Here is a 16,064-nt window from a genome sequence, read left to right as displayed (position 1 = left end):
ACTGGCATGCGAGGAGCGGAGTCATAACTTAGAATTCTGGTCATAGCGTGATGTTTTCACTGTGTGACGGTTTAGTGAGCGGACAGCGAGAGTCAGAGACAGCATGGAAAGTTACACAGGCTCAAAGGCGCACAGATGCATAAATGACATATTCTTATTAGATTCATTTGCAAGTGATGCATCTATGAATTTACCACCCAAAACTAAAGCACCAAAGCAGTGGGTCTGCAACGATGTCATCCTTGTAATGCAATCACCATCGTTTTTTTTTCTTTTCTCTTTCCTTTGACTGTCCGCAGGATTTCCAAGCAGGCAGAGTTACAGCTCTGTAGTCTAGAGGATGATAAATGTCTCCCTCCCATGTTCTTACTCGCTCTGCCAGCTCACCACATCAACCAGACGCTCTGAAAGCAAAAGGGACAGAGACATGATGATGACATTTGGCTTTCTAAATGAAAACGTATCATTTCACTCTTTTGCTCTCTCCGGAGATTCCCGCCGCTGTTTTTGGTCCTCGGAGGATACAGCAACACACGGCAATAAAGGGAATAACCACAGGATCACATTGAATTGCAGAGGCCCAGCACTGATTATTACATACAGATGACTAAAAGAGCATGAAATTATGTTTGCAAACACAATTAAAATGCACCCTTTGAAACAAGCGCTGCCACGAAAAGCCGGCATATTTTCACAAGAAAACTCGAAGAATGCTTGTAATTTGTTGTGATTTGTGTGCATCGTGGGTAATTGGTGTGTAAATATCGACGTCTGACGGGGTGTGCAGGGGAGGAGAGTCCCCACACAGACTTGCATTGTGGAAATTTGTCAGCAGTTTTCTAGCGGAGGTCTATTTTGGTGAAGGTCTGGGCAAAGTCAGAGACAGTCGTCGGAGCAGGAGGATCCTCTCTAATTTGCGGAGACTATAGAATTAATGTTCTGCCCGGCTGCCCATCTGTGACTTATTTAAAGTGTGCTGAAACGTATACTGTGCTAAATGTTGCCACCCGCACACTAAAGGCTACCAGCTCAAAGAAAAAAAGAACAGCTATGCAACGTTGGACTTAAGGGTCGTCTTCATGTTAATTTTTGGCTCAAATTCTTATTAGGTGATAATAAGATGATGACTCTTCTCCCCAAAAATGTGAGTGGTTAACCACGGTACTGTCTGTGGGCCTGGGGAGGAAAATCCTGCAGCTCGGTTGGAGCTATGAAATGAGTGAGTAGACATTTCAGGAGATGAAAAGGGAGCAATCTGACTCACTGGATATTTTACCTGATGCTTAGTGATATATTACATGTATTTTCTTCTATTTTAGGACTGGGATTAGTCTATGTTTTAACTTTAAGTCGACAAATCCCACGAAAAGACCAAAACCAGTGAACTGTATGACCTCTCTAGCCTCTGCGGCGCTCAGCCCAAAACCTATTTGTTCCTACTGAAGATATAAATCTTTAAACATGGGCCACAAATACATACTTTCACATAAAAAAAAAGAGGCGGAATAATATACTAAATCTTTTATTTTGTAGCCTACATATACTTAGCTTTCATACACACAGGATCTTGACCTTGTTGAGGCCTAAGAATCGTAGAATAAACCACAGCGATGATTGAAGGAAACTCAGATAGTTTGTAGCTTTGCTGACTTGGGCATCAAAGAGCTTTTATTCATTCATTCATGCATTCACCCTGGCTTGTGGTCTCTTTGTGGAGCGAGGCCTTCACCTGCATATTCAAATGAGTTACCAGGAACTACAGGTCTGAGGCAAGCGGAGCCTGTTGCTGTGTTGTTGGATACTGCATGTGTGAAGCCAGATCCTCAGTGCCCACGCCACCGTGCAGAGAGATAATGCAACAAAAGGTGAGAGGTAAACAACGCTGTCTGTCATTAATCAACCTTTTGACCGCGCTCTGCTACTGCCGCCACTCCCTCGCCGTGCGTGACAGCGGCGCCAGTCGGAGCTGCCAGCCCCTATGAGTTGTCAGCTTTTTTTTTAAAGGAACCTGTTGGCTGATAACCAAGACAGGCTGATGTCTAAATCAACACACACCCAACCTCCTGACTTTAGCAACATCCAGGATGAATTAAACATTTACACAAGTTGTCCGACCTTTCCCATATTGACAGTATCATCAGGTGTTAAAACAACCGGCATTTCTCTTGGGGTCTGCTCATGGAAGCTCGGTGCGCGGCGCAGTCCACTGCAGCTACAAACAAGCTCGCTTAGAGCGCGAGAGGGAGAGAGACAGTGAGAAGGAAACGGCCCTTTGAAGAACACCGAGTGCAGCCAGTTGTGGAGAACCGTGCATGTCGCTGTTATTGGTGCTTTTCGCTCAGACACGCCTCTCCCATCTCAGCACTCGCACGCAGCGTTGACCCAAAGGGTGGCTGTTAATTTGGCATGGCGAAAACATGGGTTTAAACTGAATGAAGGGTCTGATATGGCCACTCCACTGGGAAGAGAGAGGGCAGCCCCACAGGCCACAGCAACTGACACAACACCAAATTCAAAAATAACTGAGGGGCAGCATGACATGGTGTGTACACGGGGGCAAACGGAAATGAAGACGTCTGTCTGCTGACCCTGAAACGTGTAAGAGATACTGAGGAATAATTGATTTACTTATTATTCATTACATTATACTATATAAACATAACTATACAGAGTTATTATTAGAAAAAATACCAGAAGTTAAAGCTCTCATTATGCAGAGTGGCTCCTTTCATAGTGTTTTAATTGTTGCATATTTTATAGCAGTACCGTGCTGCAGTTGGTCTAAGTAGAGACTAAGTTATTCTTTATTAGGCAATTTAATCCATATATTTATATTTACATCTTCATATATATCATCTACATGTCACATTCTATGAAGCTGATAATATAGTTTTGTATTTGTATCTGCAAAAATAACTAGTAATAAAGGTATCAAATAAATGCAGAGGGTAAAATGTACAATATTGGAAAATGTACTGGAGTGGAATATAAAGTAGCTTAAAATGATATTACGTTTATTTGCATACAATTAGATACTAATAGAGTAAATTCTACCACTGCTGCAGATATTGTCAACAACATATAACATGTCAAAGGTCAGTATGTATAAAAGGTTTTATTTCTCTTTATAATGACCAGTAAAAATACACACTCACACTTAATAGTATATATCATTTTATATATATATTTATGAGACAAAATAATTTATCATAATAAATTCATTGCTGCCTTCAATCTAGCAAATTTTAGATTTTTGAAAGCAATCATTCATTTAAATTGCTGTACTGTTGCTGTAATACAGTACAAGACCCAGCTCCACCATATTAGAGAATCAAGTACATCTAAATGTTGAGACAACAAAAAAGTAAATTTTAAAAATAGATTTCTTCTTATGTATCAGACTCATCTGCAGAAAAGACACAACGCCATGTGGGTGGCTGTACTCTGAACTGGAGTTCCTCTCTGTCATCACCCTCCTCTGCAGACTGACTCAACCACCAGTCACACTTCCCAGCCACAATAGCAAGGTGGGCCTCTGCAGAAATGCTTAAACTGGATTCAATTGTCTGGTGAGCCATCTGCCTTTCAGCTCCAATTTTGTCATGATGTGAAACCCGATTGAGAAGCACAATCATTTTGTTGTCCTCTGGTTGACGAGTAGTTTGGCAGCTCAGAAAAGAAGATGTGTGTGTGTTTGAGAATAAGTGCTTCTGTATGTGGAAGTTGTGGAGACTCAAGGTTTGTCCAAACAACTTATTCCAAACAATTGGTTTGGAATACAAACCAATTATTGTAAATGCCAAATAATATCACTTGCACATGTTTAATATCAAAATATAAATCATGCATGGATTTTGACAAAAAGTTTTCAATAAAGACATTTTCTAACACATCACGTATAGGTGTTGTTTTACAGATGGTACATACACAGCACACTTTGTATTGTGTAAGTTGACAGTGGAGTCTTGTTTATCAGTAGCATCGCACACACCTCACATAAAGCAAAAATATTTCCTTTATGTGCTGCTTCACGGGAAAAGCCAAAGAGAAGCCATTAACCACCTCCACTGCACAGAGAGCAGGTCTCTGTTAAGTCGCTGACTGAGTCGGACAAAAGGTGAGTGTCAGAGTGATAAAGGAAGTGCTTGTCTTCTCTTCCTGCTCGCAGTGGCACAAGAATGGAGAGGATGTCTCCATGTACACCAGGGCTATCCATTACTGAGTTAACAAGGTCTCAGCTACAAGTGAGACCTATAAGTGAAATACAAGGCTGTCCGTCCGTCTGTCCGTGTGTCACATGGAAGAAAAAAAAACACAAATAAACACACACGTGAATTCGTCGGGGTTTCACTCGGGGGGCCTGCAATGTGCCAAAGAATGCTGAGGCTTTGTCCATTGAAAACAAGACACTGTATGGATACACCATCATGCCATCTCTGGTCCACCTGCAAATGCAAACAGGGAAATTCTTGGAGGAAGGCTTCAATTCCCCCCAAAGGAGAGCCTGTCCTTCTGGTCTGACTGGTTGACCCAATGAAAACACATCGAGCAGAGCAGGATGAAGCGTCTCCGTGATGACTGCTTTCACTCTGAAGTCACAGAGCTGCAGGTCGAATCAGATCACTTCAAAGACAGTTCTAACTGAAAGGAACTATTTAAGTTACTTTCCACTGGCTGGTTTTTGTTTTGTCTTATTTCATAAATACATATATAAAAAAATACAATTTAAATTGATATATATAGTAGGCTAAGAACTATTATATATATTTTGAATTTAAAAAAAATATTTGTGCATATATATATACATATATAAATGTAAATGTACTTATTACTTAAAAAAAGAATGTATCCAATAGAAAACAACTTTATTTATTCACTGTATTTACTCAAATTACGTAAAATACTGAGATAGTTGTGCTTAGCATCAGTATTTCTATTAAATGCTACTTCTATATCAACTTTACAACGTTTCAAAGGGTAATAATATACTTTTTGTAGTAGCACAATTTGTTCTTAAAACTACAACCACTCAGATTTTATCCTGTGACTCGTTGGAAGTAGCTCAACCTCCAGGTTGGTGACTGTTTATTATAACCACGTCCACCTCGACTGGTGTATGTATTGATGCATAAGTATGCATCAATACAGTCTGATCATTTAAAGATATGGCACTGACAAAGGCTAGTTTTCTGTAGAATTAGTCATTCACTCTTAATGCTATTATTAGTTATTTGCCATCATGTTTATGTTTAAATTTGTTTAAATATGCTTTGAATTGAAAATTAGGAAACATTAATTTCAATATTTTAATCAGCTAAATTAATTAAGCAGCTCATTTTTCTTAACGTGAGTGTGAGGTCACGTGTTTTTTTAGGTTATAAACCCATATATGTCAAAATTATAGTTTCTTAACTTGTTTCTTTAATTTTTCTAGAAATCTTGTCAGAGCATGTTCAATGTAAAATAGGAAAATAGGTTATCAAAGCATTAAAATAGGCTTTTAAGAATTAGCTGGTTCTGTCACATGTGCCACAACCATGCACACAGCCTTTTGGAAATCTTGTCATGGGAACAGAAATTCACATACCGAGATGTTCTGATACGTCACTTAGCGACTTCATCAGTTGAAGTGTAGAATAAAGCTCTGGACAGATTTTTCCAGAACATTTAAAAGGCATTGTGACACCTCTGTCACCATACTGCTCCGAGTGTGTGTGACCAAACCTTTACATTTTGACTTTTACTTCAGTTTGAACACAGGACCTTTATTTATATACTTAAATTCTTGTTATGGTAATTTTAATAAAGTAAATCCTGGGTGTAGTTCTTCCTGATAATGTTATTAAGAGTCAGTTCAATGTTGCCAAGAAAGTGTGGGAATTATCAGGTGTAAGACATAGGATTTTTATAAGTTAACGCAATAAATAACAGAAAAGTAACACATTCATGACACATTAATCACTTGTATTTACATCTGGATTAGTGGTTTACTGCATAAATCAAAGGGCTATTTTCCTCAAACTTTGATCAGACAAAATGCAAACAAAAACTGAGGTACCATTCCACGTCTTTCCTCAGTCTTTGCAGTGGAGGGATTTTCAGGTCTTAGGTTCTCCCCACATCCATCTGTCCTCCAGGCTCAGGCAGCAGAGCGCCTGTCTCTGCTTTCATTGCACAGAGCTAACGGCCGGGTCAGGAGAATCTCGTTTCTCTGTGTGCTGTTGATGGAGGAGCAGAGGAAGATTGATTCCCTCAGTTTCATCAGCGCAGGTGTTTGCCTTTATGACCACTGTGCCCTACACAAGCAGTTTCTTATTACACTCTGGTGAGAAAGGAAGACCTTCAAGTCCCGCGCATTCCGACAATGCTCTGAAGGGTGTGTAATTTCGGAGACTAAATTTAGGGGGAATCAGTTTTTATTCAAAGCAGACCTGACTCAAACAGAGATCCACCGCACTGTGGTCAGACTTCAGACCAGCTCGTTACTTCCCTTTTTTCATGTAGACTGCTGCAAATCCTCCGAACCCTCTGAACACAGCAGAGAAAAAAGAAAAAGAAACAAGACAGTTGTTGATTTTGTTTTCATCTCTGTAGGAGGCTGCTGTTCCTAATAACATGCACATTGACGGTGAAGCAGCTGATCAGTAATTTGTAAGCAAGGATCTTGTCTTCGTCTGCCACTTTTAGACTTTTATATGACATCAGCAAGAGAGTAACTCGAACCAGTAATTATCTTTTGTCGACAACTTCTTTGTGCAAAACTCTTTCTAGTCATTTCACTTGCAGGAGAGTGCAGCACAGTGCGCTCTTAGAAGCCTCCAGATCAAACTGAGGGGACAGGTTAGATTTCATCATTAGAGTTAATCCATCAACAATGCCAGAGCGTTGAATAAAGCCAGAGTAAATGAGTGTGTTTGCTCTGCCTCGGAGTAAATATTAGTTTGTCCAGATAGTGCTACTACAGGGGCTGATGAGGTGGTTCCACAATGCTTAGGTTACACCAGCGTCTGCTCTCTTCCTCCAGAAGAATGGCTCCACACTCTTTCTTCTTTTCTTTTTTTTTTTTTTTTTAAAAGCCAAACATCAGTAGCAGTCTCAAGTGGCTGAAAGTTTTAGTTGATAATTCGGGCTGTCACTCAGAGCCACAGTAAGATTAATGGCAGGGAAACTCCTGGCTGGCAAACGTCCCGCTCCATCACGACAGATAACCGGGTTTGACAAACTCTTCTCAAATACGGAACGGAGGCACAAACTGTTGCTTAACTTACGGGAAGAGATGTTTAAAAGCAGAACAAAATAAATGAAACAGGCAGTATAAAGTGATATTTAGTGTTTATAGCGTTAAGAGTGTAAAAGGACATTATTCAATATGCTATCAGAGGGTTAAAATTCACATTACATATTGATTAATTTCAGATGCTGTTATTGGTTATAAGTGTTAAATTAGGAGCTCGGCAGGAAAATGGAGCCCTCTGCTGCTGATTCAAGCCACCACACACTCCTGAACACACACACACACACACACACACACTGCCTGCAATAATGAACCAGGAAGTGTTCGCTGCTTCATTAGGTCGCTAAAAGTGCATGAGCTGCTCTCAGATCAGATCAACTCACACAACCCCTCCCCAAAGTGGATCTTTTTTCAAAAGGTATAAAAAAGAAGGACATGAAATTGATAGACTGCTAATTCATCCAGACTTGTAGTAATACATGCCCGAGAAATAAAACGACCTTGCTTTCGAGCTTCAACATGCAATCACTCGACCATGAAAGCAACCAACAAAGATCAGCTCCAGCTAAACCACACTGACGCATGAGCTGCTGCATGAACAAATCTTGCAGATTTCCAGCTGCGAGATAGGCAGACTACTCAGTAATGGAAAATAGAAGGTCTAGATATGATATTCACAGAGAGATAATAGCAGCTTCACGCTACGCTGAGTCCAAAGGGAGTTCAGCGTGGATAATTCCTCCCAGCGCTGCCTTGATCTTTTGTTGCATCTGCAAGGTATTTTTATGTTTATTTGTCATGGGAGGTCGGGCAATTTCTTGTATATCCCTGTGAGCCTGTTTCATGAGCTCAAACTCATTAATCCCTTTTTTGCTCTCAGTGACATCTAAGGAGGCAAAAGGATACCTGGGAGACTGTTTGAAGTTGTGTTAATTGTTAAAGAACATGTTGAAGAATGTCGAGCGAGCCGATCTTAGATGCGACCAATGATCTCGCCTCGTTGACTGCCCCTGAAAACCCGGCTCTCGCCTCAGACCCGCCGATAACCATCTTTAATGAATAGCTGTGTGCTTCAAGGAGTGCCGGCTGATAGAGATCACCTCAGGAACAGTGGGGTTCAGGTCTCAATAACAATCAGGGAATTCCATCTTAACCATTTGGATGTCCTCCATAATGCCACACACTCCGTGATTGCTCTCGCAGTGGACCTACACCGAAATAAAACCTGGCACCGGCGAGGCATTCTTGCCCAACTCAACAACTCCAAGTCTGAACACCGCAGGCCCCCTCCCAGCCCCGGGATCTATCTTTTTCGATGTGAATGCTGACTCTTTGTTGGAGCGTTCTGATCTCAGGTGGAGATACTGCGTACGGTTAGGCTGGCGACTGGATGCACAAGCACAGCTCCCTGTGAGTGCGTCTGAAAGGCCCAAATTGAGCCATTTCCCCCAATCCCCAGGGAGAGTCCTTATCGTCTGCAAGATCCAGAGTAGACTGTATAATTTGCAAAATACTATGCTGATACTGCAAATGAGGTTTAATAGCTGTTGAGGCGCAGTTAAGCTTCATAATGTAGGTTTGTGGTCTTTGATAAGCAGTAGCAGAGGCATTTTGTCCTCAAAGAAAACAACACAAGAGAAAAGTCAAGGCATCAGTCAGTGGGTGTCTGTCATACTTGACTGAAATTTATGGGATTGCTCATCCTGTCATGTCAAAAATAATTAGACATGAACAACAGAAGCAAACTGCTCTGCTGATTCCTCTGGCCCCGGGCTAGATGAGAACTGTAATTAGTCATTACCACTTTGACAAGCTGTCAACCCTTCTGCTGTGTTTTGCAACACACAGAGCTCCCTTTTTCTAATTTCTAACATAACCTAACCCTAAAAGATGTCGTAATGAACCCACTCAAAATGACTTATCATGGCTGAAGCTGTCAACGCTGCAATCAATCATCCCAAGCGAATCTTTTAACAGCTACAAGAACATATCTGCCCGATAGCTGCTGTTTGTGAAATTAAAGGATTACTTTAATCTCTCTGTACACATTTGGAATTTTGTGACAAAACAGAGTTTTAGATACAGATTTTCTTTTTATTTCAGCCACACAGAAAATGTTTGTGTGTTCCTAAAAAACATTTTCTACAGGCTAATTACTGGGTTTAATGGGGATTGTCATCCAAATATTTTTAAGCTTATTTCAACAAAGCTATTCAAGAAATGAAAAGATGGAATAAAGAGCAAAATGGATGGAATAAAAAAAAAAAAACACAGATTCAGGATCAGGCAGGTAACAACACTACTGGTCCACAGCCTTGTTGACATCTTTTTGAGACTGTACTCAGCTAGGCTAACATGAGCATAATACTAACTATGTTCTTGATCTTAGTTTAGTGTGCTAGCATGCTAACATATGCCAATTAACACTAAATGCAACTCAGGCTGATGGGAATGTCATTACTTTTGCAACTAATTGGTCATAAATGAAAACATTGGGCAAACTCAAATTTGACTAATTGAGGTCACTGAATGAAAACTAGTTTTTAGAATTTACCATGAAGGAAAAAACATAAAATAGTTTTAAGACTTATTTGCAAAAAAGTAGGAAAGTAGGAAAAGTCTGGGGATCATCAACAACATCAGGGTTCATCATCTGGGACCATACAATATTTTACAGCAGTTCGTTTGTGTTTTTTGGGATATTTCTGTCTTAGCTAGACTGACCTTTCCATCCCTAGAGCCATATTTGTCCTTTAGCATGGCTTAACAGTACTGTTTTTCAGCATTCCAATAAACAATCTCATTAGATTTAACATCATTTTCTTTCCTCTTATTTAACTCTTATTAAAACGGTTATATTAAGTTTCCCTTATAACAATTAAAGACGGGCTTATCTGAGTAAAGAGCGGATGAAGCAGGAGATGAGTTGCTGCTGAGAGAAGAGCTTTACCACCTGTGACAGGTGTTGACCTGACCTGAACAGGTAAGGAATAGTCTTCTCACCTCTGCTTATACAGCTAATGAGTTTTGGGTGAAGTCTGCAATGCCAAATTTAAGTTTACCTCATGGTTCGCAGATTAGTTCCAAACATGTGACACATCAACTTCATTGATTAGAGCTAATTTAAAACCAAGCGGGACCCATTTTTAGATAAACGGGATAAAAAATAGCTTGAAGATATCATCAACGATAGATTGTCCATTCAGGATGAAACAGCTTTGGGCTTCCACGAGACCGGAGATAGGCCTGAGCAAACACATTCCCATCCGCTAGTGAAAATGGATATGTTGTTGACCTGTCCGGCCACACAAAAGACATTCCCAGCGCTCAGGTGAGTAACCCTCCTCCAGACTGAAATCTCTTAACTAAATATTGTGAGTGTCCCTCTTTATATCCGAGAGTCTGTCTGTTTACCTTCAGATCCAGGGGATTAGAAGATCAGCAATGCATAGAGATGGAGCGGTTCCCATTTTCTCAGGTACAGGCCGAGAAAAGACTAAAATGAATGTTGGAAACGTTCTATATTTAGGTCGTGAGAAAAATTGAAATGTGGATCAGTTCAAATATTTTCTGAAAAATGTGACAATCCCCGTAATTCAATTTCAATCCTTGTGGATGATAACAGAGTCAGCCTCCTGAATCCAGTTAATATTACCCATACAGCAATTACTGCTGTGAGTTGGACTTAGTTCTGCATTGACCCAACTGAGCTGGCCTGCACATCAGTGCTGCGCAGTAAAGCCAAGTGGGAGCGAAGATCCTCCTCTGTGGCTAGAGCGATGGAGCGCGAGCCAAAATGAGAATTAGAGTAAACTTCAACATGTCAGCACATCCTCATATCATTTATTTTCCACTGGTTTGGATGTGGCTGAGATGATTGCTGATGATTTTCAAAAAAGTCCCAGGAACTTGTATAACACAATCTCCCATGTGCTCGGCTAGTGTTTCTCTGGAACAGCTGGAAGGGAGCAGGAGTTAATCGCAGATATTAAAAAATTCCTTCCTCATCTATGCGATGCAAACTGCAAAATCCTGTCTCTCACTGCTAATCTCTCTGCAACTATCTCCTTTTCAAGGGCAATCGGCAATTATGTGAAGCAGTTCAAAGGGAATAAAGTGTTTTGCATACCAATTAAAAGCTGCAGTAGAAAAATGCCACCCATGCAAGAGCAAACACGCATTTTATCCTCATCACCTTCAGCATCATTCTTTCGTTCAGCCGGTGCAAAACTGCCAAAATGTGCTTTATCCAATCTCAACAAATCTGTATAGGCTGTGGTCCAACTGGTTGTGTAGGGTTTTGTCCTACATGGGGGCACATTCAGTGCGTGCAATGGAGGGAGGTATCTCGATCTACGAGACATCCACATGGGTGGTAAAAGGGAAAAATGGAAATGGTATCCACGCTCGCTTGTCGGCTACATGTCAATGCAAAAACAGATTCCTACTGAGGCAGTTTTGTTCTTTTCAGCAATCACCTAACACCCCGAGCAGCATCTAAAACTCTGAGATCGCAGTGATCGCTCCCCAGCTCTCTCCAGCTGCTGACAGTGCAGCTGTACTTTAACACTGACCTTGACATCTGTCTCCACGGGGAAGCACAATAGTCTGTGTATTTCCAGCCACTGACCCCTGCTGCCGGGCTGCGGCAGATGGAAAAAAAGTCTGTTTCTAACAGCTGCCCTCCAGAGGTGAGCAAGGTGGATTATCTCTTTACCTGATATCATCTTCTCTACTCCAGCGAAGGATTTTTTTTCAAGATAGATAACCTGATTAAACCTGTAGCAGCCAACATTGTCCAAACGTCAGGCACATACCGCACTAGTTCACTTGCACTTGACTTGATCTTTCTTCATTAAGGGCGTGTGCTTCAGAACCATAAAGTATATAATCCGTGAAAAAGGTAATTAAAGCCCCAGAAAAACGTGATTAAAGTCTACAACTGAGTCCAGTGTGATCCTGTGTGTATAAACTAAAATACTATTAAAAAAAAAAAATTGAATTGGAACAAAACTCAAATCATATTTTGAATGTATAGCCCATATTCACAAATCACAATTTGTCTTCTGGGCTTAACAAGGTTCGGCATCCTCAGCAAAAGTAAGGAGCAACCACCAAAAAAAATCTTTTAAAATGGAAAGAAAAACATAGAAACCTCAGGGAGAGTCCCAAGTGGGGGATCCCTCCTTTCCCAGGACAGAGAGAAGTGCAATAGATGTTGTGTTTGCCATAGCACATCAACAAATACCAGTATTTACTACATTCATAAGAAAAGAAAGTTTCCAACATAAATGGAGAGGTGTATCAAATTTACAGAATTTGAACAAAAGAAAATGTCTGGCAGAGATGAAGGCAGCAGTAATGCTAGTATATGTGAGTAGGCGTATTTAATATCTAAGCAACCTAGTTGTAATTGACACCCTTGAGTTAATCTTGAACATCCAGTTATTCTCTGTATTAATAATGCCCATAGTATAATAAACAGTTCTGTTCTGTATATTCCCGCATGCAGCACACAATGACCAAACATAGTAATCGTATCTGTTACAATTCACCAAGCGGTCAGTGTTGTGCTGTGAATTTTTTCCTTTACTCTTGTGGTGAGCCCTTTTTTTCCAAGGACATTTAGCCTAATCCTCTTCAGCTGCCTCCATTCAGAGTTGGTAAAAGACGCCCCGGCACCGACTCTGCTGGTGAAATTGCGAGACTGGTTTTCATAAAACACGAATATCTGCTAAGAGCCCAGGGTACGATCCACTTTTATGATATGATGAGTAACATTTCCTTATTGTCGCTCGCACCCAACGCCGCACAGCGAGGGGTTGCCACAGACACGACTCTCATTACGTTCTGCAACCCCCGAAGGACGGCGATCCTCCCGCACGGTCCTCAGAGGAGTCATCATCTCTCTGCTTTCACAACTGCAAAAAAAAGTTTCCACTGGTTTTTAAAGACACAAAGAATGCGATGCAATTTAATCTCCCCCTCTAAATAACAGTATCATTTAAGTTGTTTCTGATAAATGGATTTGGATGAAGTGTTGTGTGACGCAGGGAGCAAAAGAAAAACAGATGAAATGCCACATCTTCATGGAATCATATACAAAATTTACACAGAAAATGAATATTCGATTAAAAATGTAATGTTTGACGACTGCTCATGTATGACATCTTGATGGACACGAGCTTTGAGTTATGCGTTGGACGGGAGAATTTATTTCCAATATTAATGTGAAAAACGTTTTGGGGAAAAGTTCCAGTCGTAACTCACGATCCCTGTTTTTCTGTCATTTTTCATTTTTTGAAAGTGTTAAATATACACGTCTATTGGAGCAAGCACTTCCTTTTTAAAATAAGCAAATTATGTGGCATCTTCATCATTTGGGATTTGCACATTTGGACAGCTTTATTCCTTTGCGCTTCCTTCTGTCGGTGTGCTTTCTCTTCTAAAAATGGGATCCGCAGCGGGCTGGGTACAACACTGCTGGGTATTCTACCAGATGGATGCTCGGTATGAATCAGCTCTAAGTCTCGGCCAAGGAGCGAATGTGTGTGTTGGACTGCACATTGCATATCTGGAGACCACACAGGTTCCATAAGCACGTCTAAATCTCTCTGCTGCCCTCTATCTTTGTCTGAACACCTCCCTCGGGGATCGGGGTCATAAGTTCAAAAGCAGCGGGGAAGCAGCGCTGAGACGAACACATGCTGCTGAGCCGCTAATTATCCTTCAGCGTCTCTTCATCCTCCATTAATACAACTAAGATTAATTACCTTTTTACTCAAAAACAACCCATTTGTAAAAGAAAGTGTGTTTGTGTTTATACATCCACTAAATTCCAGGGAGGGATTCTAGGCCATCGACATTTTCATATATTAAAAGTTAAAAGCTCTCACCAAGCGTGTTTATGATCCACAGCGACAGCATGTGGTCCCAACCTGCCTCCTCTCTCATATTATCTCAATATTGTTACGCAACTGTGGGAGAAGAAACTCAGCAGCGTGTGAAATGGCCCCCCAGCCTGCGCTTGCACACCAACAACAGTGATCCCCCCCCCGCTCCGTCGTATTCCTGCACAAATACACAGACAAACAGATGATTTCATTACCTATGGAGCTCGGTGTCTGGGCAGCGCGAGGCAAGGCACAAGTGATCTCATCCAGCGTGCTGAAGCCTCACCATTATAAACGAGTTTGTCATACCACCATGGTTGGCCATAAATGACCTCACCAGACGTGCTGCTGTAATAAACTAAACTAATAAGAATGTGCAGGAAGAAAAACACGGCCCGCAGCGAGCGCGGCTACTACGAGGCGAGCGCCGGCTGCTAAAAACATAAATCTCGCCCTGATAAATCTCAACGGACGGCTGTCACTTGACATGTGGAGGAGAGTCGGAGTGTAAGGCGGGAGCAGGTATGTGGTTAAAGGGGACACACACCCTGGACATCCGCAGACATGGAGGAAAAGCTCCCTCTACTGTGAAAAGAGACTTCCATATGTACTTGTACCTTCTGTGGCCCTTTAACCTAGAACAGATGTCATCAATGAATACCCCTGACCCGTGGCGGCATTCCAGCGTGTGAACGAGGCCTTTTCTTCTAACACGCTAGACTGACTTAGCTGGTCAACACCTGACCAAACGGCGAGGTTTACATTATGGACGTGTAAAGCCTCTTTCCTTGTAATAATGGGCATAGATGTTCGAGACGCGGCACTACTTAAAAAACTCATTGGGTAAAGTAACAGCTTAGCTTACACACACTGCCAGCTCCCGCGGGGGCCAGTGTGAGAGCGGCTACAATCTGCCTCCCGTTACAAGGTCTGCCACGAAGTTACGACCTATCGCCTCCCAGTTCTAATCTTTCCACAAACATCTGTAGGGAGAGATTTACTCGTCCTCCAGTGATTAACTGTGACATGTCTTCAGTTTTCCGTTTGCTTTTAAACCACGGCTGGTCCCATGAAACGTGGCATTTCCAAGTTACTGTGTGTCTCTTTTGTCTTCTGTCAGACATGCAAGGCTCGACTTGTGTGATAGTTTTATGATTCATCGTCAGCTGCCTGCAGCGCTGTGGTGCGTTGCCACCATCACACAGGCCAGATCAGAGTTATACCTCCGAGGTTATTGAGGTTATCACCCCTGTGCGTTTGTTTGTGGGTTGGTTTGTATGTCTGTAAGCAAGATTACACAAAATCTACTGGACAGTGAAACTTGGTGGGAGGGTCCGGTATGAGTCACGGAGGAACCCATTAAAATGTCCTGAAGAACCAGGAACACAAAACATTGTGTTTTTGACATTTTCACTTATTTCCCAGGAAATAATTTGTACGTCTTGATGAGAAAAAATCTGGCTTATTGAATGGACTGACATATATAAGGCACACAAATGATGAAATGTCCCTAACATCCCCTGGTTGTTGCAAACATCTGCTGGTGGTTGGCAACTTATCAAACTGGTGACCTTCAGGCGAACGGCGGATATTTACCATCTTGTCCTATGTTTGATAATGAAAAATAAGTGTGTGCAATTTGGTGCAGATTCATTCATCATGGGGACTGGTTGGTATGCGCCCTACTAAGTGTCATTCCAGCTATTGCATGGTTTTTAAACATAAGGTGAGAGGTTTGTCTGCCGCAATGAGAGATGCTGAGCATCCGTCAGATGTTTGTTTTGATTGGTTATTAGAATTAGGAAGTTACGGTGCATTTGAAACTATCAGCCAATTACATACTGTACATGGGAAGTCCTTAGTGAAGGTTGAACTGTGATGTTCACTGAGCTGCATCTGATAACCGTCACAAATGGAGCATATAAAAAGACACACTT

This window comes from Hippoglossus stenolepis, chromosome 10, assembly GCF_022539355.2.
Source record: "Hippoglossus stenolepis isolate QCI-W04-F060 chromosome 10, HSTE1.2, whole genome shotgun sequence".
NCBI classification, from domain to species: Eukaryota; Metazoa; Chordata; class Actinopteri; order Pleuronectiformes; family Pleuronectidae; genus Hippoglossus; species Hippoglossus stenolepis.
This window is presented reverse-complemented; position numbering follows the sequence as displayed.